Genomic DNA, 26271 nt, shown 5'->3' on the forward strand with positions numbered 1-26271 from the left:
GAACAAATGAGGAGGAGACAACAGGCTAGCATCCATGAGTACCCACCAGAAAGGTGGTGATGGGCACAGCAAAGATGGGAAGATCTGGATGGTATGAAGGGTTTGTGAGTGGGAGATGCTGAACTCTCTTTTAGTTGAAGAGAGAGCCAGCTGGCTGGCTGTGATGTATTATTGGGCTTTGATTTTGCTTGACACAAACTCCTAGATTTGCCTATCTTGGTTAGGCCTGAGTCATCAACAGAAATGGATGAGCTATTTGTGCTTTTTTCAGACAAGACTGCCCAGAGATAAAGCACTGACACACAGGGGACCGCAAATGGCATCTCACTGTGACCCTCTTTTCACTTTTTCTCCCTTCCAGACATGGAGCAGGAGATGGGCATCCTCACAAAAAAATACTGAAGGGGCAATTACTGATTTTTAAACAACTGGAGACACTATTGCTCCCCCCACTCCCTTCTTGTTTTCTTCATTTCTTTACATTCATTTATTTTCAGTGCTTCCTTGCCAGCTCACTACTTATTCCAGGCATTGCTGTTGACTTTATGCTGCAGCTCCCCAGAGCTTCTCACTCACTGCCTTGTACCTCCACTTCTCTCTCTCCATCACCTCCCTCTTTCCAGGCTCTATTTCCCTTTGAATTGCTAACTGAGAGGTCTGTCTGTACTTTTTCCCTCTTTGCAGGCTGGGAGAGGTGGGGGCAGCTTCCTTTATGAGAAGGAGCTATCTGTGGGCAGGTACCCTACCTCTGACAAGGCCAGGGAGCTCCATTTTCATGTGTGATGTCCCTTATCTCTGCTGGTAGGAGGCAGTTTGCCATTTCAGGGTGACACAGGGAGCCGTAGACTTAAATTTTGAGTTATAGATGTCAGCAGTGGTTACCAGGGAAACTTCTAAAATTACCCTGGTGATGTCTCCTCTCAGATACTACATCAGATCTCCAGCAAATGGCACTGAGTGAGCAGCACAGGCTGAGGAAGCATCACCCTGTAAGGCTCCTGGAGGCTGTACTTGCAAGTAAGATAAAAAATCCCTAAAACTTAAGGGTGATGCAGGGTTAGCGGTTCTACAATCCTGAATCCACAAAGGAGCATGAAGGGAACATGAAACACTGATTCCGTAGAATTTCCATAAGACAGTAATTTTAACAGATTTGTGTTTGTTAACCTCCTTTTTAGGTTTTATGGTTTGATTTTTAAATAACAACCAGAGAGCGGTTGCTTCCAACAGCTGACTGACAAAACCTGTAACTCATGGCTAAGAACCTACACGTGTGGAGATGCTGTGCTTCCCCACCACCCTAAACATCCAAAGAGGGTAGAAGGATAGAAATGCACTCGTGTATTTAATGCATGCTAATTAAAAACCTGTAAAACTACAAGTTACGGTTGCATTAGAGCATGCTCTCTAGCTATAATGCTGTGCTGCCTTCTCTTCCTTAGTAAGTCTGAGCCACAGAATACTGGAGATTGGGGAAATTGGATACCTTCATGTTTTCCCTGTCCTTGTTCTCAGTTTTTGGCAATTGCTGTTCACTGCTGTCACACAATGGTCAGCAGTAATTCATTGAGCTGGATGGCCTTGGGTGTGCTAAGCCAGGCTTATGGCTGGCAAACATCTGCCCTTCCTGGAACTGCTGGATGAGCTTGGATGAGCTGCCCTGACCCTGTGCTTGCCAGCCTGCTGGGAGCCGTGCAAACAGTATTTCCTAAATGCTGCACGGCCAATTTATGCATATGTTGTTATTGTCTTTGCTCATATAAGGCTCTGCTTTGAAGTACAATCTTTTCTCAAGGGAAATATGTATGGAAGTCGCTCCCAAAGTAATGCCTCCTGTTTATTGTCATGGAACTACAACAGCTACAAAGAGCACGATCACACTATTTGGTACAGAAAGTTATCAGCCATAAAGCACTATTTTTCAGCATAGTCACCACCATCAGCTTTGCATTGTCACCAGTGATGAAGAGTCTGTGTGTTACGCTCATCAAAATCAGCATGTCTTTTCAAAATGTGGCTTGGCTTTCACATCAGTGTTGCCAAAGCTGAAATGCACCATCCACTGCCTTGCTGTGCTCGTGTCCACTGTTTGGTCTCTGCACGCATTCACAAGCACCAGTAACTATCAATGTGTAACATTTATCTTCAAGGAGGATTCAGTGGCTCACCTTTGCTTCCTGCCCACTTCCATGTCAGACTCCATTGTGTTAGACTGCCCCTTTGCTGCTATCTATCTCATGGCAATGAAATGTCATGGGATGTTGGTGGGAAGGTTCAATTTCTACTGCCATGATGTCAACATCCACCTCTGTTATTGTAGTACAATATCATAACATAGGAGGCATTACTTTTGGAGCAGCCCTGTATATTCTATGCTATTAACTGGAATAAATGTTTGTATATAGTGCAACTTCACTTTCAAAAAATGCATTGGCTGGCCAGTTAAGCCACGTATGTATATATTATGTATATATTATCTGATAACAAACATTGGATCAATCTCTTGAACCATTAACAGCTAAGATGTAGTACGTGGCTCAGATGTCTTACTGCATGGGGCCAACTGTGCTGTTGGTGCATTCTTGGGCTGACTTTGATGGCTTTTGTGAAAGCACTCTGAGTCCATAATCTAAACATCTGAGGAATGTGCGCAGAAATACACAGCACATGCAGCTGTGACAGATAATTGGCCAACCTCGGAACTTGGGAACGTGCTGCTGAGAGAACCTGATTGCTCTGCTGAAATGGATCCATAAAGTGAGCAGGTAATTAATCACCATATGATTAATCAAAAGCTCATTGCTGTGGATGCTGTGCATGAAACAATAAATGCCTTAAGTAGCAAATTCCTACGGGGTTGTGAGGAAGTTCTGCCAGCTGCTGCAGTGTGCAGAGCAGTGGCACTGCAGGTTTGCAGAGCTGGAGGGTTGCTCTGGCTTCAGTACTTCTAGAAGAGCACATTGCCTCTGTGAAGTTTTGTTGCTTTTGGGTTCAGTGCATCAGAATCTTCTGGCAGAGAGCACGTGTGCAAACCTGGTCCTGCAGAGCTTGTGCACAGGGAGAGCAGCTCATGGCTGTAGGAGCAGCTTGGTGGCTGCTGGTATCATTTTTCTGTGCATCCTATTGTTTCACCTGGACCATGTTTTCTTTTTATTATTCTTATAGTGAGAAGCTGTGTCCTGAAAACCTCATCATTTTAAGTCAGGTATGTTCCAGTGCTGTTTTCCTGCAGCAGACAGCCACTGATGGCAGCCAGCTCCCTGCCTGAGCAGCAGCTGACACAGATCAGCAATTCTGAAGAGCTGCAGGGATGTTTAATGAGATGTAGATCAGCTCATCATTGCTCTGAACTCACCGAGACTGCCATGCTGGCAGCCAGAAGGGAAGGTCAAATGCAATTTTTGGGGGTTTGGTGGCACAGTTGTAAGCAACTGTTTGTAGGATGGTAGTGAGCAGAGCTGCTCAGCAGTGTGTGACCCAGCCCCATAATTCTGGGACCTGCCCAAGAGCATTTGTTGCAGAGGAGCTGGGCCAGATGACCTTTTAAATGTCCCTTCCAACTCACGTGATCCTTTGCTTCTTTGATTTTCTGCCATTGCCTCATGGTGTCTCTCCTGGTAAAGAGCAGCAGAAGTAGTATGCTCCTTTTCCTCTGAGAAGCAAAGCTGCAACTAAAAGAGAAGTGGAGAACGCACTTCCTTACCTCCCAAACAAGCCCAGCAGGGGTTGTAGGGATTTGCAGCATCATGTGCATTTCCTCACTCATAAATTACATTTTAGCCGTAGTTATTTGCAGTACTGTGATGGCGACAGTAAGTGTACAAAGGTATTCAAAGAAAACTTGCAGCTCTTAATTTAGATCTTACTTTTGCTCTTTTATCTTCACAGAGATGTGGAAAAGGACAATGAAACTGAGGGCGAGTTTATTGTAAGATATTCCTGTTTCATTCGGGTGGTGCTTAATGAGCAGTCAGTGAGCGAGTTTACATATGTTAAATATTTATTTTTCTTCTGTAGAGCCGAATGCGCTCACATTGCTGCCAGATCACTAATTGGGTAACTGCGGGTGCTCAGGGCATTTCTGAAGCAGTGGTTTTATCCACGGTCCTCATCTCATTAAGGGTTTTACTGTTCTTGTTCCAGAAGTCGTGAATTCTCCAGCTGGGGCTGGGGCTTTGATACATTGTCATTCTGTACGCCTGAATCGTAACTTCATTACCTCTGAGTAATAAGAAATTGTCAGCTTGCATTTTCTTTACCTTTTCACAGCACAAGTTTCTGTTTGTTTTCAGTGTTTGCAAACTGAGGATTTTGTTGCTGTCAGTGGGTTTCTGCAGGCCAATCTGGCAGCGGGAACAGGGCTGGAAGCTGGTGGGATGTGTGTGATTTCTTACTGCTCCTCTGTCTATAACTTCTGTGCTCAGAGATCTGTGGGGAAGAGTTCTTGGATCCTCACAGTGTCTGAGTTATATCTGTGCAAATTGGCCTTGGATTGTCTTCTTGAAAAGTAAGGACAAGACAGAACAAGAGGTGATGGCTTTCAGTTGTACCACAGAAGGTTCAAGCTGTGTATTAGGATCAATTTCTTCTCAGAAAGAGTGGTAGTGCATTGGCACGGGCTGCCCTGGGAGGTGGTGGTGTCACCATCCCTGGAGGTGTTCGATAGAAGGGTAAATGTGGCGCTGAGAGACATGAGCAGCCACAGACATATGTTGGTGGTTGGACTAGATGATCTTACTGATCTTCCAGCCTTGATGATGCTATGATTATATGAAAACTCAAGTGGTGACTGGCAGCCCCAGCAACCTTCTCTACCCCTACTTTTTGGATTGTTCTTCCAACAGCACCAGTCCCCATTTCCAGTCTGGCCTCTGGCCTCATATCCTCTCATCCTGGTTGGGTTGAGCTCTGCCCCCTCAAGCTGCTAAGAGAAGCAGATTCAGCTTTGACGGTGGTAACTGGTTTATCAAGGAAAGCAGATTCAACCTGTTGTAGCCGAACCTTACATCTCCTGTTTAAGTTCTGCTATGCTCAATTAAAAAAAAACCAAAACAGTGAGATATGAGGGCTACCCCGAACGTAATGCCTTCTATGTTATGATGCTGGACTACAAAATCAGAGGGGGTTCGGATTTTGACAAGTGTGACATGCAGGCTCCTGTTCATCACTGGTGAAAATACATAGCAGATAGTTGTGACTATGTTGGATAATAGTGTTTTATTGCTGAGAATTCGCTCTATTAAATAGCGTGATTGTGCTGTTGGTATCTGTTGTAGTTTCCATGGAAATGAAGCGGAGGCATTACTTTCAGAGCAACCTATGTTATATTCAGATAGCATACAAGAGTTTAATCTCATGCATGTTTCCAAAAAGGCCTGAAATGCTCAATTCTCCAGGGAATGTTATTTATTGGTGCTGAACTGTGCAGTATTCTGGTCCTCTTACGTGTGCACAATATGCTGAATACAGTTGCATAGCCTAAATGCCACTTTAAAATTAAGGCTAATGTTGAGCCTTTAAAAGAAGTTTCCTTAATGGAATGTTAAATATAGATAAAAGCACGTGACGTGCTATGTAATTTTATTTTATTTTTTTAATCTTAATTGTTTGCTTAGTTATGACTGGTTCTTTTTCTTGGCACCTTCATATTTATATATGAAGCACCCTAGGGAGGCTTCACAGCCAAAATATTTGGAGTCACAAAGGGTCAAAGCTGCTGTTCTAAAAGCACAGCTTGGTGTTACATGAATGAGGATCCATAGTTATGACTCCTGAGGTCGCAGCGTGGCAGATTGACTTATCTCTTTTCAGCCTCTGAGCAGTCTACTTAATGACTGCTGCTTTTGTATGGAAGAAAGAAAGATTTCAAGACAGATTTTTTGCTGCTTTCATCTTTAAAAATATGTAATATTTATGCTATCCAAGTGAAAACTTCCTTGAGGTAATGACAACTGGAATAATTCAGAACATTCCTAAAAGGGGGCTGCTGCCAGTCTGCTGCCTGCTTCCCATTTGCTGCCCACTGTTCGGCTCCCTCCTGGTCTCTGGGTGTACCTGCCTTCAGCTTGTGTGGGTCTCCCTCATGGTTGTTTCTTCCAAATTATGTTTTATGAAGCAAACTTTTCTTTTTTTTTTTTCCCCTGCAGCTTAAGTATTATTTATTGGAGCCAGTGAAGTCCTGTGCACTGTGCCAGCCTTAGCAAAACTTCCTTTAATAGCCCCTTTCTCTTGAATGTACAGCAACTTGTGTCCATCCCATCTCCTTTCATTTGCATTTATGAAGCATAACAGTGTGGGAGGCTCACATATGTAACTAACAAAATCATTTGTGCTGCTTTGATTAGCTCATTATGTCACATTAGTGTGGTAAGGTATGTGTGCATGCACAGGCAGTCCAGCCTCAGTGTTTCAGCATCATCTACTAAATCAATAGGTTCTATAAATAGTTTTAAAGCTAACATGCACATTCATGGATCTTCTGTCTCTAGCCAACGTTCTTCAGTGCCTGAGTTATGGAGTGGGCCTCACTATGCTGTTTCTGAGTGATTTACTGATCCTGGTGAAGGGCTTACAGGAAAGTTGTGAGCTGCTTCTGTGGAGGATTCTTTCTTTCTCTTCAAATATTAAATAGGTTGTCTGAGCTTGAGTCGTCAATTCATTCTGATAGAATCAGGTGAGTTTATGTGTCTAAATGATATTAACTTTGTATTTCTGGAACTGACAGATTTATCATCGCATTATATACATAGGTGAAAAGACAGAGATATATTTACCTGAAAATGAACTGCTAAGAGACTGTTAAATACTAAATGTGTATGTGTATATATAAAGCAAGCCCTGGGAGCTCCTTAACAAAACATCAGAGGTCAGAACTGTTACATGCTCTGCTATGGTGTCCTGGTACAAAGGCGACCAGGTTTATAGGAACTAATGCAGTAGTACAGCTGTGGATGAGCGCAAGGTACAACATCATCATTTCTACCGTTCGAATGAACAAGAGAAATACTGGCTTTGTTTAAATTTGTGGAGAGTTCTGGGTTTCTTTAGAGTTTAAGTTCTTTACCTGATAAAGAAGGTGGGTATCAAGGCAAAGTTCAGGAATCATCAGAGAAAGGTGCCCTGACACTTTGTTTGCCACAGGTGAATTATCCATGTGTGGAAGACTGCAACCTCAAGAGCAGAAAGGGACTCTCTGTCTTTAGCAGTGTAATTGTATTTATTATCTAGTACCTGACAACTAAATTGCAATTGTTCTGCTCTGCAAAGTGAAAATTGGAGAGTTATCATAAAATCTCTGAATCTTCCTGTTTCCATGGAACATAGCATCTAGTCCAGTTCCACCACCATGACACCAGGGTCCTAAAGCAAATGGATTTCCTAAATGTAAGAGCTCTCATTTCCATTTCCTGGAAACGTTCGCCTCCTGAGATGTGTGCTGGTTTGGGGAAAATGCCTTGCTTTATTCTGAATGCCTTTTCAAAAAGATAATGCATGGAGTAGATTAAACCCATTTTTTCCTCCATTTTTATTTTAATGCTCAGATAGGGCACATTAAAACAGCTGTACTATTGCTTAATGGGCTTGGCTGTTTCTAAAGAAGTCAGGAAGAAATATCTTTCTTTCTGCTCAAATTGTAGAAGTTATTTTTGTGTCCCGTGTGTATTATCTCAAATGATGGCACACATTTTTCATTATGTTTTCTTGGCTTGTGCTTTTCCTGAAAGCAATGTTCTGTACTGCGCATTACTCTGTAATCTTCTTAAGTCATAATTTCACTTAGACTGTAAATAGAAATCCATTTGTGTAATTAATGATTGTGTTATTACAGGAAGATTTATTTATTTAATTTAACTTCTCTTACACGTGGATGTCAAACATGCCATCGTTAGCTTGGAGCTGGGCCACCTAATGTGGTTAGCAGCCTGCCTCTTCCTAAAGTCAGAGCTGAAACATTCATGCCAGAAGCTGCATTTTAGACCCCAGAGTTATGAGAGAGATTCTTCTGAAAGTGGAAATCAAACGGCTGAGCAGCCCTGTTTGCCCAAGGCTGTGTCTCTGAGGGAGTATGACTTTCCCTGTCCCATTACTCTTATTCAGAAGTTAATCCTCAAATCGAATGTGTGAACTGCTCTCTACTTACATGTGTGGGACGCAGCTCACAAATGAATGGAAGCAGTGCAGAAGAAAGCAACAACTGTTTCTTGGAAGAAAAAGGAAAGCCGTGGAAGGGACTGCAGAAAGGCAAAAGATAATAGCAATAATGATCTCTAAAAGGAGCATATTTTTTTTGGTATTATGTTGTACTGAATGCAAACTTAGCACTGGAAAATTTCCTATCATCAGCATGTGCTCATAATTCAGAGAGTATCTCTGAAGTGTAGTTTGTATTTGTCTTTTACTCCTTCTGTCAATCTTTTCTTTAACAAGAGAGCACTTTCTGCTGGCAAATGAGCCCGAACCATCTTAGTTCTTACACGGACACGTGGATGTAAATCAAAGGCAGAACCTGGCTCTTTGGTGGAATAACCCAGCTCTGCTACTTAATAAGAGCAGGTGTCCATAGTCTCTGCCTCAAGCTTTTTTTGTTATTTTTCCCTCTGTCATACCTGAAACAATTGAGAATATCTCTAAATTGATGTGAGAAAAGATGAAAGTAATTCCAACTTTTCTTTAAACTGCTTATTGATAGGCTCTAATTGATAGCTTTAGCAAGAAGGGGCCCTTCTCCATTCTGGCTTTGAACCAGCAATCAATGCAGATTCAGGAAGTACAATTTTTAATACTGTGCCTCCTGAAAGGAAAGCGTGTCTGTGGTTTTCTTCTGGATCAGCCATGTAGCTGATTGAAATGCATGCATTATTCAGCACATTGATATTTAATTTCTTTAGTTAGCATGTCTGGGTTTTTTAATGCATTATTATTAAAAAGGAATTACTTCAAAACCTTTATTATACTGAAAAACCAGAAACAGGGAGACGTCATACACTGAGGTAACCGTACTCTTTGGTGACCCTATCCTGCCCTTTACAAAAGCCAGCTTAAGTTGGTTAGAACTGCCTGTGATTGCTCATCTTCTCTAGTCATTACTTCCTGCATACACATAACAGAAGAAAAGTCTTGTGCCAAAGAAGATTAATGAAAATCTACATTACACTTCATTCAAAGCATCTGCCTGCTTTGGAAGTCATGCACTGGCACACATACTAATTAGAGCAGAACAAAATGTGCCTCTTTTTCTTTCTTTCTTTTTGGGAGGAAATTGAAAACCAAGAAGCTATTTTCTCCCTAATTTTTTTAAATGGTCACACCAGCTGTGCACATTAAGGATCTCATATGCAATGTGCACTGAGACTGCTGCAGGGGTTAAATTAATAATTCTACTTCTTGAGAAGAAGCGCACTGTGACAATCATCCTCGAGGAGGGAGAATTCTATATTTCTACAAATGAATCAGTCAAAATGATGGCTGTGAATTTATCTGCATGGTGAAAGGACCAGCTGATGATCTGTACATGGTGCTATGTGCTAGCAGCTGAATAAGGGGGGAACAGATGGTATGTTATGACTAACTTTTACAGTGGGAATAAAGCACAGGTAATGATATGGCTATTAACAGAGAGCACTGTTGAGGAATTTCTAGAAATTGTTGAATTAAATGTACAGTATTCTGTGCTTGTCCTGAAGTGATTTCCCTGCCTTGTGGCTGAGAGGAGGTGATGAAGGCAAATCCAATTGATGGGAAAGAGAGGTTGCAAAACCAGTCCTTTACCATTTGGGCAGTGCAGTGCACTGGGAAACCCCATTGCTACAGGGCCAGGACCCAGGAGGAACAAACAAAGCCAACACTCAAAAGTAGTTATTAAAAAACTAACAAAGAAGTGTAATGTAATGGGAATCCCAGGTATCCACTTGCCTGAGATGTATGTGCTTAAAAGAGAGAGAGCTCTACAGAACTCTTCATCTTGTGTGCTACATGGCAGAATCACATCTTTCAGTCTGTCAGTGGGTTTTTGACATCAAAAAGCTATGAAATTCAAAGAAAAGTGTTCTTGTACATTATTCAGTGTAGCTTTCTGGCTGCATGCTTTGTAAATAGTATTTCTAGCGGTTTTGAAATGATGAGGAGACAAGCTGGCCAATTTTCATTAGAATACATTAGAATTTTTGTCAGAACTCAAAACAATACTCCAATGGATTAGAAAAATGGTGAGTGGCCATGGAACAGAGTCACCCGATTTTTGTTAGTGTGTGGCTACCAGAAAAGCCATCTCAAATCGGTGCAAGGTAGTCTGGGAGAAAAACCTATGTATGTGAGCTATGGGAGTGCAATTGTGTATGTAAATTAGCTTCCCTCACCCTCTCAGTGCTTAGCTGACAAGTAAACAATGTAATTCTTACTGTAGTCTGAGAAACACCAATACTGATGGTTGCAAAGAAATTGTGGGAGAGAAGAGTAAGCACTGGAAAATTATGTGTATTTGAAGCAGAGCAGATTGTAACACTGGCAGGATGGAGGTAAATACTCACTTGCTCCAAGTATAGTGATGTTGGAAACTAGGGGTATTTTTATGACTAAAAGAAAGACACGGGCATGCTAATAGTTTTATAATGGGAGTGGCAGGAGCAGACTTCCCAACAAACATAAAAATGGCTGATGGTAAACTTATAGTGGGGAGATGATGGCATTTGTTTCATGAATGCAGGAAGATGGGCAGCAGCTTCCAAAGAGCACATTGAGGCCTATGTTTCCATCAGCATTCGGCCTCTGGATCTCAAGCAAATGCTGAAAGCAAAGGTATGTGCTAGAGGAGTCAGGCTCTAAACTTTGGCTTTGTGGTATTTACAGAGTTAAGGTTCTGCTACTGTCAGCTGCCCTCAGAAAGGAAGAAAAAAAGAAAAAAGGAAAACTTTTTTTTTTTTTCCCCCAGAAGTGCCAACGTAAGAAGCTTTTAATAATGCTGAAACCATTTGTAACTTTCTGCATTGAATTTTTGTTTCCCCAGCTGCTATTTCCCTCCAATACTAATGAGCTGGCCCCTGTAACCCCGCTGTTAAGCAGCACAGTGTTCACGTGGGATGAAAATAGATCCCAGCAGAGCAACACCTGACTGATACACGCTCCAGCACAGGTTCAGCATTTCTCTATTAGTGCACAGGATCCTGAAGAATGAAGCACATTGAATGGGGCATTTTAATAACAACATCTTTGGCTGCTGCATTGATCTCACCGGCTTGCAGACAGACATGGCTTGAGGACAAAAATTAAGGTTTTATTTTGTTTAGAAAGGCTATGCAGGATTGGGTGAAACTCACTGCCAGTCATCCCCTGTGTGCTGCCTTGAGATACAATGAAGTTTATGAGTGTGTAAGCACATATGCCATCAAATGGATGTGTTGGTCCATCCTTAGGTTTGTTCACCTTAGGGCTGATGCTAAGCAAAAAAAATCTTGCTTTACTTTTAGTGCCTCTTCAGACTATATGCATTGTTTTGCAGTTTGCACTATTTATAATAAAATAAAGCACAGAATTTGAGGAAGAGGATCTGACAAAGAGCCTTCTCTGAGCATCCGATCGCAGCAGGTGCACCCTGCTGAGAGCATAACAAGAACTCAAATGCTGATATTATCTTCTGTATTAAACTTTCCTGTTGCAGTGGGGAAAGGAATACAAATTATCTGTAGTTTCAACATTTAAATACCACAAAAATGCCTGATAATAAGCAAGCAGAGAAGCTATTCAGTGGAACTAAGCCTGACATGGACTGTAGATAATGATGGTAATGCATATTAGGTTGTTTTCTCATCTCTGCCTTCTTTTTGTTTTGATGGCTATCAACAATTTCCTACTACTTTGTTGTGTCTCATAGTGAATTTCATGTTAAATTAGACCTGAAATGCTGCTATATTCCAATTTCTAGATGATGAATGTATAAAAAATAAATTCCTCTTTAATTTTACTTTCTTTTTAACCTTTCAGTTTCTTCTGATGCTGGGGATGAGAGTGGATAGAAGCCAAGCCATAGGTGATGCAGGACCTGTTTCTCAATGACTGTTTCTCTTGCAGACAAAGAGCATTACTGCCGCTGAAGTTTGGGTACCACAGGTCGCTGAGGGCTGCCCAGGCTGAGGAGTGTCCATGTCATGTTTACCAGACACACCCTTGACTTCAGATCAAGCTGAGGTTGCTGCAGCAGCTCAGGAACAAGTGTGCTTGCTTAAAGTTGCTCCAGTGTGTCGTGCATGTGCAGCCTTGAATTAGACAAATCTGAAGAACTTAGTGCTGTAAAACTGCAGGAGGCTGCTTAGGATAACAAGTAAATCCAGATTTAAATGTTTAAACTTTTAAGTATCTGAACTCCAGTGCATAAATGCAAAGCCCTGGAGATATTTTTGTCAGTTTGTGTGTAAGGTAAGGTGATGTAGTTAAACCATTGCACTTTCTTTGCGTTTTCAGTGCTGTATTTTACTTCTGTCAAAATCAATTTCTGAGTCCTTTAACGTGTTTGTTTAATTGCCTCAGCCTGTGTGAGGTCATATAAAAGGGTGTTCTCGCTAAAAGGGTGAACTGTGGGGAAAGCAAGAGGTGTTTTAGTTTCTGAGTAATATTTGAAAAATGCTTAATAAAGAGATGTCTGTAGCATTTAGTAAAAGATACAGTTTTAACCTTGAGATAGCAGAAATCCTTCAAGCTTGCTTAGAAAATGCTGAGAGCTTATCTGCTGCAGTAGATGCATCTTTGTATTTCTCATGTAGGTGGTTCTTGCCAGGGACAACCGGAGCTGATAGCAGTAAGTCATTCTCTTCATTGAGATAGCAGCATTTGGGTGAATCCTCAGTGTATCTCGTGGCTTATTGTGTGTGCAGTGGAGTTAAATCTACAGTTAGATCAGGTTGCTCTGACTGGTCTGGGCTCTGAGCATCTGACAGAGCTGAGGGTGTCCCTGTTCTCTGCCGGGAGTTGGACCAGATGGCCTTTAATGGTCCCTACCAGCTCGAACAATTCGAAATCAGAATGAGCTGATCTGACTGGGGCTGAGAGCATCAGCATAGTCACAAGTGCAATTCCACTTCACAACTGGATTTTGCTGTCCAGCTTCAAGTTTGCCCTTGAATTCCCACATTTCTTAGTATGTGAGTAAGAGAGCAGTGGAGGCATAAGCTGTTACCTAGGGGAGCTTTCAAGCAGCAGGCTCCCTGCTATTGTAAGGCTTGAAACAGAGTGAGGATTTGTCACCTCACAAGGGCAGTCAGATAAATGTAAGGACTGAAAAAGCCCAATCCCTTCTGGTCTAATGAAACGATGCTTTGTCTGGAAGAAGGAGTAAAATCACTTCCTATTTATCCACCTGCCTGCTGAGACTGAAATTAACCTAAAGAGGTGCTTAATGGCACCCACTAAGCCATTAGATTAATTAAACATCCTTATAACATGTACTTTCTGGGAAAGCATTTTTTCCTGTCTGCCCTGAACACTTACGACACTACACAAAGGCTTTATAGTAATAAATGTTGTGTTACTATTGACATTCTGCTGCTGCTTTTTAATTTATTTATTTATTTTTGTTAGCAGCCTCCTAAGTGTTCTGGGCTGTGTATACATAAATATATAAAAATAATATTGTTGAGATAATATAGATGATATGCATGGTTGCACTTTCAGGCTTTTCAAAGCATGAATTCCATTGGTGCTTCCTTTTAGCCACTTCAGTAATGCTCCTGGCCACATCCTTCCTAACAACTTGTATCCTTTTTCCTTTTTATTTGCTTCCTACAAATAATCAGTCACCTTCTTTTTTCTTTTCTTTTTTTTCTTTCTTTTTTTTTTTTTTTAATACAAAAAGTCCAAAATACCACAAAAACTGTGTAATTTGCAATCAATTTGTTCTTTTTGTACTTCGTTCTTAAATCTAGCGTAATTTCCTATGACAGTGATTTGAGTGAAGACTGTAGAACTAGACACCATGCTTCCATTCTCTCATCCGTGTAGGCAGTAGTATATTCCTTTCAAGGAGTGTGATGGACTCGATCTGTTGATCTGAATTTGGGAAGGGTGTCCAGCTTAGCTTAAGAAATGCAGAATCACAGAGAAGGACCTGTGCTTTCCACCCAGTCTGGCACAACTCATTTTCATGGAAGGATGATTCTGGGTCAGTATTAGATTACAAAAGGAAAACTTCAGCCAAAACAAGTATGCTGAGATACTTGCTGGTGCCAACATAAGCAACCCATTTCTGAAGTGCTGCCAGGCATTCCTAGAGATAACACAGCCATCCCTATGGCTGCACGGAGTTCAGTCCCCAGAGCATAGCTGAAGCCTTCTTGATAAAGGAAATAGCCAGTCTGGTCTAGGAAACAAAGAAGAATATCCACTCCTGATTATAAGTTACTGAAAGCAAAGCTGAGGATCCCGTGTAGGTGGTTTGCTGAAGGAGTTACCAGGTTTTCATCAGATGATTTGGGTCATTTTGAATTAGCATACAGGAACATGTACCCAGGATGAAATAACCAGCTGAAGCTTTCTATTAGATAATGACTTAGCTGCAATTACTGAACCAGTCCTGCCCACCTGAAACTACTTCCATTTGCTGAATCTCCAAAAGTGGAGCATGGAGAACTCAGTGAAAAATCCTTCATTTTAATGTGTAAGTTAAAAAAAAAAACAACAAAAAACATCAAAACATTAACTTTTCAGAAATTATAAATGGCTGAATTCAAACTAATTGTCTGTTACACTGTAGCAGATTTACAGATTTCCACTGTGATACAAAAAGCTGAAAGTATTTTTCCTTCAGCTGGTTAATGTATTCAGAGTTTTTTTAACTAGGGCTGGAAGTGATGAAAACATGTCATTTTTCTGACATGTATTCTCAACCAAGAGCTCTTTACTTGTCTTTTGCAAGTACAATAGACTGTCTATAATAATATCTCAGCTCTAGCAGTGGTATTTTTGAAGCAGATTCTCATGTTAGTCATCAACTCCTGCTCATATTAGTAAGTCTTAGATATACCAGTATCTCATTGAAGGTGCTGGGATTTTTCATGGCATAGGCTCTCTGACATGAATTGGAGCTGCATATTGCAGTCCTTTGTATTGAGATCTATGCTCAAGGCAGAATGAAAATACTCCCAAAGAACATAGCAAAAGGAAATTGCAAACTTTATCTAAAGCGTGTTCTGTGGGTAGCATTCATGGTGCCTTTGGGAATGGCTGCCATATGAACTTCAGCTTCTCTGGGTTTTGACACAGCCAAAGACATTTGTTTTGGGATATGAAAGTGTTTTTGTCTTTTTTTTGTTTTCCTTTAACAGGAACTGGATTCTAGCTTTTGTGTTTTTGTGTTTGTTTTGTTTTAAATGAAAACCAACCAACCAAGGAACTCAGAACTTATTGTTCTGTGAATAATTTCGAAAACATATTATGATTGCATAGCTGTTCACGGGGTAAACTGGAGCACTTAGACATCTTAGAGATGATGACATATTTAGATATTTATTTGGCATTGTAGACGGGTAAAATACAAAGAGCTATTGATATGGCAATTGCACTAACATACAAGTTGTTCAGTGTGTAGAATCAAAGCACTGTTGTAATGCTTGATATCCTTGCCCTTAAGTTTTGCAGCCCACACTGTTGTGCTCAAGTAGGCTGTCCCCATCCTTCATAGATGCTGCTGAGCTACAGCCAGCTTGGGACCTTGTTCTGCCAACACAACTGAGCAAGTGTTCAGTGCTGGGCTCCTGTGGTTCTGGCAGCACAGCCCTCCCTCTGAATCCACAGCACAACATCCGTATGTCCTCTGACAGTGCCCCAGGCAGATGAACTCTGACGTTTTGTTTGTGAGATGCTTTGAATTGCCTCCAAAAGACAAGGTCCTGCTGCAGCAGACACAAGTATTTTGGAGATCTTTTTCTGGCCTGTGTAGCTGCAGGACAGTTGTCGTGGTTACGGCTGTAGATGCTGAGCCTGTGTGTTTGCAGTGATTTGCCATGCTTGCTGCAAATTGTGCTGCATGTGGTGTGTATGTTTTTCTAATTTAATGGTTAAGTAACCAAATGGAGAATGGGTACCTGAAGTTATTAAGTCAAGACCATTGACTTCCTACAAGGAGGAACTTAGCTCAGCTAAAGCTTAATCCTCTGAAACTTGCCACCAGGATATCCAACAGATCAGTCTGAAGGATGAGGTGTGAGAATGATTTTTTCTGCCCTTGTAATCTCTGGGATTACAGAGAGGCAGATTGATGGAAGAGAACAGAGTTTATGTGGAACAGAATAAAGACTTCAAGGCCAAAGTGGGTTCTTTAACAATTAAAGCCTTGCTACTTTTCAGGTCAGCCTTCTTAGTTAATTGTGCACAGGTCATTGTTAATGCCAGCCGAGCATAGCAGACCACATAGCACCATCTCTAAACCACCTTTGGCAAAAATGGATGATGTGATCATCTGCTTTCTATGTCAATTAGGAAGTGTTATGTACCTTTTTCTTTAGTTTGGGTTTTGTTTGCTGAGCTGTATAGGTTTGGGTTTTGTTTGGTTTTTAAATACTGGCTTTTAAAACTAACACAGGGCTCATTCCTACCTTTCTAAACTATTCTACTTGAGTTTTATGTGTACAAACAGAATTTAGTTCAGAGTGTAACAATGAAGCTAAAAGAAAAAGCTAAAATGGTATCGCTGCATTCATTTGCTGTTGACTTCAGAAAAAAAAATTAATACTGACAATATTTGGAAAAGGCAAAGAAATCAAGTGATCTTGGAAATATGCTGCATAGAATGAGTAGATACAATATGACAACAGTAGAATGGCATGCAATATTACTGGTCAAGAAGTAAAACTATTTTACTTCTGTTTTGAAATACAAACAATGCTATCTTATTGGTGGAGTTGCCATACACAGTTCCATGCAGTTTACAAAATATCTGATGGAAAGAAATATTTTCTTCATTCCTTGTGGAGAAGTTCTATTCCAGTATTTAACAAAAGTTCTAATTACGGAACTTTTCCTCTTTGCTTCTGCTTACATTTTATAATTTTCCATCCCTAAACAGACCTTTTTCCTTCACCTCTTGCTCCATAGTTATGGAACAGGCACTGTCTGCATCTTTGCTCTCAGAGCAGGACCTGCGTTGGCAGCAGCTGAATCTTTTGCAGAGGATGATGATCCCTTTGCTGTGTCTCCACCAGAAACTTGCTGCCAATTATTTTTTGGAAGAGCTGACATACTGTAAACAGATCTCTTGTAATGGCAACAGGCTTAGCTAAGGAGGGTGAAATAATAAATATTATAGAAAGAGAGAGCTGACTGAATTAGTGAAGTAGAAATCATTCCTGCCAGGTCATGAGAGGTTTGGTGAAAAAGTAAAAAATCTCCAAACCCTGGAAGGTTTTAATCCATCTCTCAAATAATGCTGTTTTGCATTTTGAGGGCATTTCACGCCTTCAAGATGCAGAGCAGATGTTTCTTAATTCTCCTAATGATTCTATGGAGCAGGTGAACATTATCTCAGCTTTACAGATGGGCGAAGAAGTACAAAGAATTGGAACGGTTTGGCTCAGACCACAGAGTGAATCAATGGCAGAACCAGGAATAGGACTGAGAAGTGTCTGGGAGTGCATGCCTGTGCTGAGACCACTCAACCGCACTGCTCCCGACATAAGAAATGGAAATGAATTTTTAATGTTCCTGTTTCCAAAGGAAGACTTTGGATTTTAGAAAAATTAAATATTTATTTCATTATGTATGACTTCATAAGCCCATAATTTATACCAGATAGATTTATTGGCTTTATTTCCCCATGATAATTATATAGTCCTTGTTGATCTAATGGGCTTGTCATTTTTAGTGATGTATCCATCTGCCCAAAGATAGGCATTATTTGCCTGTTATGTAGTTAGGAACAATAGAATGCATGCAAAAACTGCACTGAGCTTAAACACTAAAACCAAGGGGGTTTTCCTTCTGAATGCAGATTTAACACACTAAATTAGTTTGGAACTACTTTAGTTTCCTAAGCAAACTCAATCCTCTGATATTTATCAGGCTGGCAGCATTGCAGTCCTCTATTTACTTAAAATACTGAACACTCGAACTTCAGTCTTTTTGTCTGGTCAGTCTCAAAAGACATTTATTTCCCTGTTTGTTTGTTTGTTTTGTTTTGGTTTGGTTTGGTTTTTTTTCACAGAATCACAGAATTATGATTCTGTGATTTTTTTTTCTGTCGAGACATTCTTTCCCAGAATCACACAGCTCCTGCTCTGCTGTGCAGAAGTGCTTCTCAATCTTCATACCTAACAAGTCTACAGCTCCTGTTGTTTCACAGGTCAGTCTTGGATCCTTCCCATTTCTTTTGGGTGAAAACTGAGTTAAACTTTACTTTTTCATTTAAAATGAAAATAATAAATAAAATAGGAAACTGGGAAAACTGTGACACACATACTGAATATAAAAGCCCTGGAAAATATTCCATAAATCAGCATTGCATTTGCAGCTTAAAAATGTGTATTTATAAATATTTGGGCATTATTAAATTTTGCATTCCTGCACTATTATGATAAGTAAATACGGTCTTACAGGTGCATTCAGCCAGAGAGTAAAAATAAGGGCACTGCTGGATATTTTATATAAATGCGTCCTTTAAAGGTTAAGCACAAATGAAAGGATGTAGCATATCGTTCAATTACATTACTGTTTCAAAGACAGCATTATTCTTACGTAATTTAAAACCAGATAATGCCTTAGAGAAAAACAAGGATCAAGGGAGGGGGATGCGGCTACACAAAGTATAAGTGTAGGAAAAAGACACAGGCAATGGTAAGTTTAAATGGACCTGATTCTGGATGGATGTATCCTGCTTTCACTCTGCTTTCTCTTTGGGTCCTGAAACAGAGTATCAGTCCATGTACTGCCCTTGTACTAAACTTCTCCCAAGCCTTGCAAGCATCGGAAGTACCTGGGCCTTTCTTCTCCTTCCCTCCCTTGACCTCATCTCTGCATCCCATGCCTCTCCAGGCAGCCCATGAACACTCATGAGGAAGAAGGTGGCCAATATACTGCCAAGTGCTTCTGAGTGTATGGGGACAGGGGATAACAGGAAAAGCAAAATGACTGGAGGAAGGTAGGTGTTCATGGTAGCCGATATTTCTACACTTCATATGATCTCCTATTTCCCTGAGTAGGGAAGGTAAATTTTCTCCTACCATATTTTATAGGCTACCTCACAGATTAATGGTTGTGTCTATTTCATTCATAGTGCAGTCTGACTGACAGGGGATTGGCAGCTGGTTAATTTGTTTTTCCCAGAATAAATATTTCTATCTAAAACACAACATCTATTGCTAAACAGTCTAGTGGATGTTTTGTACAGAATGTACACTGTACCATTTATTATTTGAATGTTATTGTTCTTTGGTTCAGTATCAGTTTCATTTTTAAGAAGATGGTTTTCTATCTTCTTTCTCTGTCAGCTGTATCTATGTCAGCTTTTATCAACATTATTTGAGCAGTGTAAAATTACAGTTAATGTATTAGGAACTCATATATACATTCTCAACAACATCTCACCCATTCTATACCCAGTATCAAGCACACTATTACGTGCTTTGAAGAAATGAGTGCCATGTGCTATAAATGGGACATTCCAGGAATTTTTGTCAATGGCTGATGCTTTGTTGTGTGTAGCCTTTCACTGGCAGGATATCTTCTTTATTTTTATAAAGAAGGAATTTTGGCACTCCTTATGTTGTTGATAAGCATAATCTCTGTATAAACATACCTTCCCCAACACTTGGCATGCTACTGCCTTCTTCTATTAGGTCTCAGAGCTGAAACCAGCACAGTTTGTAGTGATGTAATAGAAAAGGGATAGTTTGCAATGACCTTCTCCAAAACTTGGCCAGGAATCGATGTAAAAAATCTCCCCGAGACATTCTCCCTGCAACAGTGCAAGGAACTGTCAGGATGCCTAATGCATCTCTACCTTCCCTCCAATTAGTAAAGGCAGAAGGGAGTGAGAGTGTGGAAAACAGCTATCTTAAAAACCATTTTTCTTTAGCAAATAAAAAACAACACCAAAACACAGGAGAGGCAGCAGGAATTTGTGTATTGATGCTTCTTTGCAGTTCCAGTCTGCTCTTTAGGTGCACTCCATTGGACAGATACTTCATGAGAGCAGCCCCTGTGGAGGTGGGTTGAAGGGCAGAGGAGACGGGTTTGTGGGCAGGAAATCAATGTGGTGCAATTCCTGGGATGAGGCAGCAGATCCTGCAGCCACTTACGAGACCATTACTCACATCAGGCTGTGTGGCCACTATTCACAGGGTACTGCCTGCATTATAGAGGACAAATCCTTCATACTCCTGTGCACCCTTGTGAGGCACATTTAATTGAAGAAGTAACACAGCTGCAGAAAAACATGAGTTCCTGATATTTCTGTAGAGCACCCATGATTTTTTTTTTTAACTAGGGGGATATGATACACGATTAACATCTCTTCAAAGCTGAAATGCACCACCTTCATGTGGAAATGTTTTGTACACAGATATTAGAAAGCTTTTCTCTAATCATTGAGTAAATATTCTGCTGACAAATAGTTTTGAAATTCTTCACAATGAATCCAGTCAGCTGCATCATTTACATGTGCTGGAGGGGCTGGTAACCGAACAAACAAAAGTGTAAACTGCAATCCAGCTACAGAGGAGGGAGAGGTAGAACAGGTATGTTTGTGTCTTCTTGTTACTAAAGGATGAAAGGATGAAGGAGAACTTAAAATTTATTCTGAAAAGACATTAGACTGCAGAATTCTGATGCAAAAATATTCAGCAGAACAAGAAGTCTCAAATGATAGCTAAAGGAACTAAGCCAGAAGACTGAAATTTAAAGGTTGTTCAGAGTGAAGAGAAAAATATTTAATCCTTGTTTTCTATTCCAAACAGATTTCTTCCTGATGCTGTAATCTTACATTGCTGTTTATCTCTACCTGTGACTTTGCTTATTCCTTCATCCCCTCTATAAATCACTGCAGCTGGTGGTGCATTCACCCAACATTTCTGCCAGGATGGTGCCAAACCTCTTCCCATCAGAGACCTAGAGACCTGAACTGGTGAATTCCCACCACTATTTTGAACAAGGAAAATGAAGCGAAAGAGAATTTTAAAGGTACTCAAGACTTGTGTGATATGACACTGAGCTCTGTGCTCACACAGAGAGCTGTTGGTTTTAGGCATGCTAAATGAAACATATTTTACATCTGCAGCAGAGTAAGAAATAGACTCGTTTCTTTTGCCTGAACAAAAGGCAAAGCATATATATAAATATATATAGCAGCTGCTGTTCTTGTGGTAAGGATTTCAAAACTGAATGGCAGTGCTCTCTCACTCCTATTCATTTGACATTCAGCTTTCAGATAGTGATGTTTACTGTCATATTTATCACTTAACTATGATGGGCTGTTTGGGGTGACAGTCATGGATGGAAGCAGCCACAGTTCTCACCACCTTTCCAGATCCATTTTAAGTGGATTCTGCTCCATCACTGAGAGCTGATGCAGCTATTCCCATGAGTTGGGAGATGAGAAGCATCGTATGAATCCGGGCTTTCTCCTTCCTGTGGTTGCCCTACAGTGTGCTTTCCTTAGCAGTTAAATTTCAAGAAAAAATACTTTATGGTGGACTCCTCTCACCCCCCAGCAAACAAACAAATAAATAAATAGGAAGCAGATCATTATGTCCTTTTGGGAAAATGTAACAGAAAAATGTAATTCAGGACAGAGTTTTAAACATCAGGGAAATTCTTATATTTGTGTGAAAACCTTTTTTCCTCCTACTTGGCTAGTGACAAATACTAATTCTTTTCCAATTTTATTTATTTTATTTTTTTTTTTGCTTCATATATTACAGCCCACATAGTGTGATACTCAGTAGATAACAGTCTGTTTTTTTTTATCTCTCTCTCTCTCTCTTTTTTTTTTTTTCTTTTTCCTTTTTTTAACATTAATTCTTCACTTTTAAGGTCAAGAACACAACCAGGAAGATGAGACTCTTTATCACTCTTCTGACCACTGCTGGCGAAATGAGCCCCACAGTGCACAATGGAGAGAACTGACAGAGAGCTTTGATAAGTTATAAATAGTAGGCACTGTAATTGTCTAGCAGTTCTCCTGCAAAGAAGAGGTAATTGTGTGGATGAATAAAATATTGGCATTAAAAAAACATTTTAAGCTTAATCTTAAAGTAGCTGATGAAGTATTTCTATGGCAGACCTGTCAGCTCATGCACTCTCAGTAGCAGCTTCTCATGCTCAGTTGGCTCTTTTGTAAGAAAAGAAAAAGAACTAAAAAAAAAGAAAAATGAAACACACCAGGAACACATGCACAATACAAAAATGAACACACAACAAAACAATGAAATAATCCTGAAAATCAAATGCCTGCATTTAGAGAGGACCTTCTGCACTTCTCCATGTTACCTCAGATTGGGAAGTTCCCAGCCCTGCCACTCATGTGGTGTTTTTCTCTCTGGTGCCCATCCCAAGCCTCACTGTACCTGAAATCCTCATGGTTCAGCCAGTTTCTCTCCAGTGGTCAGAGCTGTGCTGCCTTCCCCTTCCACAGGGATTGAAGCTTGGGCTGTCATTACACTGTGCTCTTGGAGAGACATTCAGCTCAAACTGGTATCTACAGCCTGTCTGTGGCATAGCCTTCAGCCTCCAGCAAGAGCAAAGCAGCCAGAGCACACCTGGGAGGGGAAGGATCCTGCAAATTCTGCTGCTTATGGGATGGCATCAGATTATGACCTGTACCTGGGATTTGGTTCAGAGATACAGAGAAAGGCAGGGAGGTGGGCTGGCTCCTCCATCCTGGACCAAAAGTTTGGTACATGGATTGGAGATCCTTGAGGCCTTCCACTATATCACTGTATAGGATGAGGGGATGAGGAAGGAAAAGTGACTGGCAGATTCTGGCATTTTGAGATAATTGATAACCTTCATGGGGCATTAGTTTTATTTAATATAAAGAGCGTCACGTCAGGTCCAGTGTTTCAGGGATGAATTTAAGATTTAACAGCAATTCACAATGCTAACATCAGCCAAAGCATTTCTGTTTGGATTTTAGTTCTCCAGCAGAAGGATGACAGCACTGAAGATTAAAGCTTTTTTTTACCCTTCCTTAAGATCTCAGCAAAGTGCAAATTTGAAACACAGAAAGAGGTTGACCTTCGTATTAACCTGAATCTCTTTTCCTGTTTCTTCTTGAACATATTTTATTCTCTTTATGCACAGTGGGGCTCTTTTTTCTCGTGTGAGGCTGTTGAATGAAATGCCAGAAAGATGGAGTGTGCACTTTTACATCAAAGAAATGATGAGACCATAAAAACTCATTTCCCTTGTGACTTCTTAAATTGTTGCTAAGGAATTGAATGAGTCTGTTTGAAACAATGTGTCCCTTTAAATTCTGTTTTCTTATTTGTCTTAAAACACAAAGCCACAGTTTCTTGTATACCCTGATTCAAAGGCCACTCACTGAAGTCAATAAAAGATTCTTAGTTGCTGTGGTTAGATATAGGTCAGATTTTTCATGTATACCACTATGTAAAACCCAGGACAGACCAATTTTAAAAGTTCTGGCTGTTCACTGAGAGAAAGAGAAAGGTCTAGTTTGTTTTTGTTCATTCAGATGGTTAAAAACGTCCCCTTCAAATGGGCCAGAATTGAGTCAACTGTCAACTGCTGAGCAGAACGAATCTGACAAGGGCAAGTAAAGTGAAGCAGTAGTTAAATTCAGAAATCCAAATAAGTAAAAATATTGATTTACTTTAGTTTTTCTCATGCACAGTGGTGATGTGCAGTAGAAACACAAGCAAACTCCACAGTTTAGACTGTTGGAGGGAAACCCTGCCTATCTCTGTGTAAGTTTTGGGTAATCACTCTCAGTGCTGGGGTGAATGGTTTGTTAGTACTATAATCCAGTGAGCTGCTAGAAATGGTCTTGATTGGAGAACATTGTAAAGCAATTAAGTTCTGACTATTAACAAAGCTCCTGCAGAGAGCATTAATTTTTGAAAGTAGACAATGTCTGCACTATGAGTTTCTAGTGACTGTGTGGAAGTGTGACTGTAGTGAAATATGGAAAATGCTACAGGAAGTCTCAACTGCTGTAGATATTCCTTATCAGTTTCCAGGAAAAGGTTTTAAAGTTCTAATTTAGAAAAGCATTTAAACGTATTCTGAAATTTATTTCATTTTAATTGGATACAGGTTTAACAAATTGCTAAGTTTTTGCATAATAAGTAGCAATTTAAGTATCTTCTTATAGAGCTGGTTTGGATTTCATTTAAATATCCTTTTCTCGGAATTGGAGACTTAGTCATCTGAACTGTAATGGGATTTTCTGGGTCTAAAATCCAGAAAATGCCACCTTGCTCTCAGACCCAAGTCAGTCATCTTCATCTGTGAGATCCATTTTGTGTGCACACATTCCTTCCCAGAACTCCAGTCTCCTGGGGTTCTTTAACTTACTGTTTGTTTCTGTGTGCAAAGGTGCATGATATTTAAAGCAGGTAACTTAACAGTGGGTCAAAACAGTGATTTCTTGTGTTAGCCAGTTTAAGAAAAACACTGTGTTGCAGAAAAAACTAAAAGTACAGAGTGCAGGTCTCCATCTCTGGTCATGCTTGGACTGCAGTTGTTCATCTTCCCATCTTTTCCTACCCAGTTTCTACCCAGTTTCTGGTTGCTTTGCTCTGTTTTATGCCTTGAAAGGGACATTTGCTTTAATGGTCCCATGCTGGGATTACAGAATGATGGAAAAACATTGCTACCAGTAAAATATGTGTAACTATTTTCAAAACGTTGTTGTGAGCCAACAGGTCCTATCAAAGCCTTTGCAAAGGCATAAAGCCAACTTCTCAGATTACATTGTTTATAATCTCTCTTGGGTTGTTTCCCAATGACACAGAAAATGTGTGACTGTTTGTGTATCTGAAAGGAGTTTGGCCAGTGCTGAAGTGGGAGTACAGGATTTTTACCAAACAATGCTACATGTTGTGACGGGCATTTTTTAGGGCTCTGAGTATCTGACTGGTTGCAGCACTTCACTTTATGAAGATGGATCAAACATCCTCTGAATTACACCTGGGTTTTTTTTGTTTGTTTCTGTTGCATTGTTTTTCTCCTTGTAGTGTAATTCTGAACCACCTGATCAAGCCAGGTGTTATTCCATGCTACTGCTCCTGAAAATGCTGATGCAGCAGATGCTGGCATATGGGTTCAGTGAATCAGGATAGGATAAGTGTCAGCTTACTTCTATGATTGTGTTTGCAAAGATGCATGTGTTGAATGTTTATTTTCCAGTGATTAGAAAGCAGCAGTTCAACTATACCAGTACTTTGTTAAAAAGAATTTCTTAAAAACTGCACTGAAAGTGGACATTTTCTGCTATTACTTAAAGCTCAGTGTTGGCTGCAAACCCAAAGAAAGCTGGTACCCATATTCAATACCCATACCTGCACTGTTGTGTTAGATACCACCAACCTAATTCCATAAGATGTTGTTCTTGGAAACAGAAGAAAGTCAGTCTGGAATAGAAAAAAACTTCCTCCAGAGGATTCAGTTTCTATTGTAAAACGAGTTATTTGCATTTTTTATATCCCACCTTGCTAGTTTTTCTTCTTCCATTAAGAAGTTCATAACAAGTTCACACTTTTAACCTAAGGAAAATGAACAGACCTCCCAGTGTTGAAAACCCATTGTAGAAACAGCAAAGTTATTCAGACTTATTCAGACTCCAGAACTAATTTAATTAGAAGGATTCTTCAGAGTGGCTTTTTATTTTTTATTTTTCATTAGAAAATCTGGTGTTTTTCACACCATACAGCACAAAACCTTTGGCATTTTTGTAAAGCGTAATAAAATAATCACTGGGAATTTCTGGATCTTTCTCTATAGGAGTTGCTACCCATTTTTTCTTCTTAAGCTAATTTAAGGGACAAAGTAGCTCAGTGAACTTTTTCTGTTTAAAAGGTGACTTTGAAGAAGAATGATATGATAAACTTTCCACAACGATTATGGAAAATATTGTTTCTGCTATTTATGAAATACACTGTGATACTCTTTTGATTAAAAATGAAGATGAAAATCTTTCAAATCCTTCGAGACGAACTTATTTCAGCAAACAAAAATATGAGAAGAATGTCTGGTAGTGGTGCAGACTTCTGCATGGTCCTGAATATATGCTGCTCTGGGGAAGAACCACTTCTAGAAATGGCATTTGTTCCCACA

The 26271-nt window shown here is 40.2% G+C and overlaps 1 long non-coding RNA gene across 2 annotated transcripts; it reads left to right on the forward strand.

Moving 5' to 3' along the window:
• Positions 1-16721: 16721 nt before the first annotated feature.
• LOC107316114 lies at positions 16722-22219 on the forward strand. 2 transcript variants are annotated; one of them, XR_001556168.2, is made up of 3 exons: positions 16722-19114; positions 21020-21153; positions 22006-22219. It is a non-coding gene; the product is annotated as an uncharacterized LOC107316114 (long non-coding RNA). The 2 variants fall into 2 exon arrangements; XR_004307747.1 differs by having other exon boundaries at positions 16722-21153.
• The last annotated feature ends 4052 nt before the right edge of the window (positions 22220-26271 follow it).

Source organism: Coturnix japonica, chromosome 6, assembly GCF_001577835.2.
Source record: "Coturnix japonica isolate 7356 chromosome 6, Coturnix japonica 2.1, whole genome shotgun sequence".
NCBI classification, from domain to species: Eukaryota; Metazoa; Chordata; class Aves; order Galliformes; family Phasianidae; genus Coturnix; species Coturnix japonica.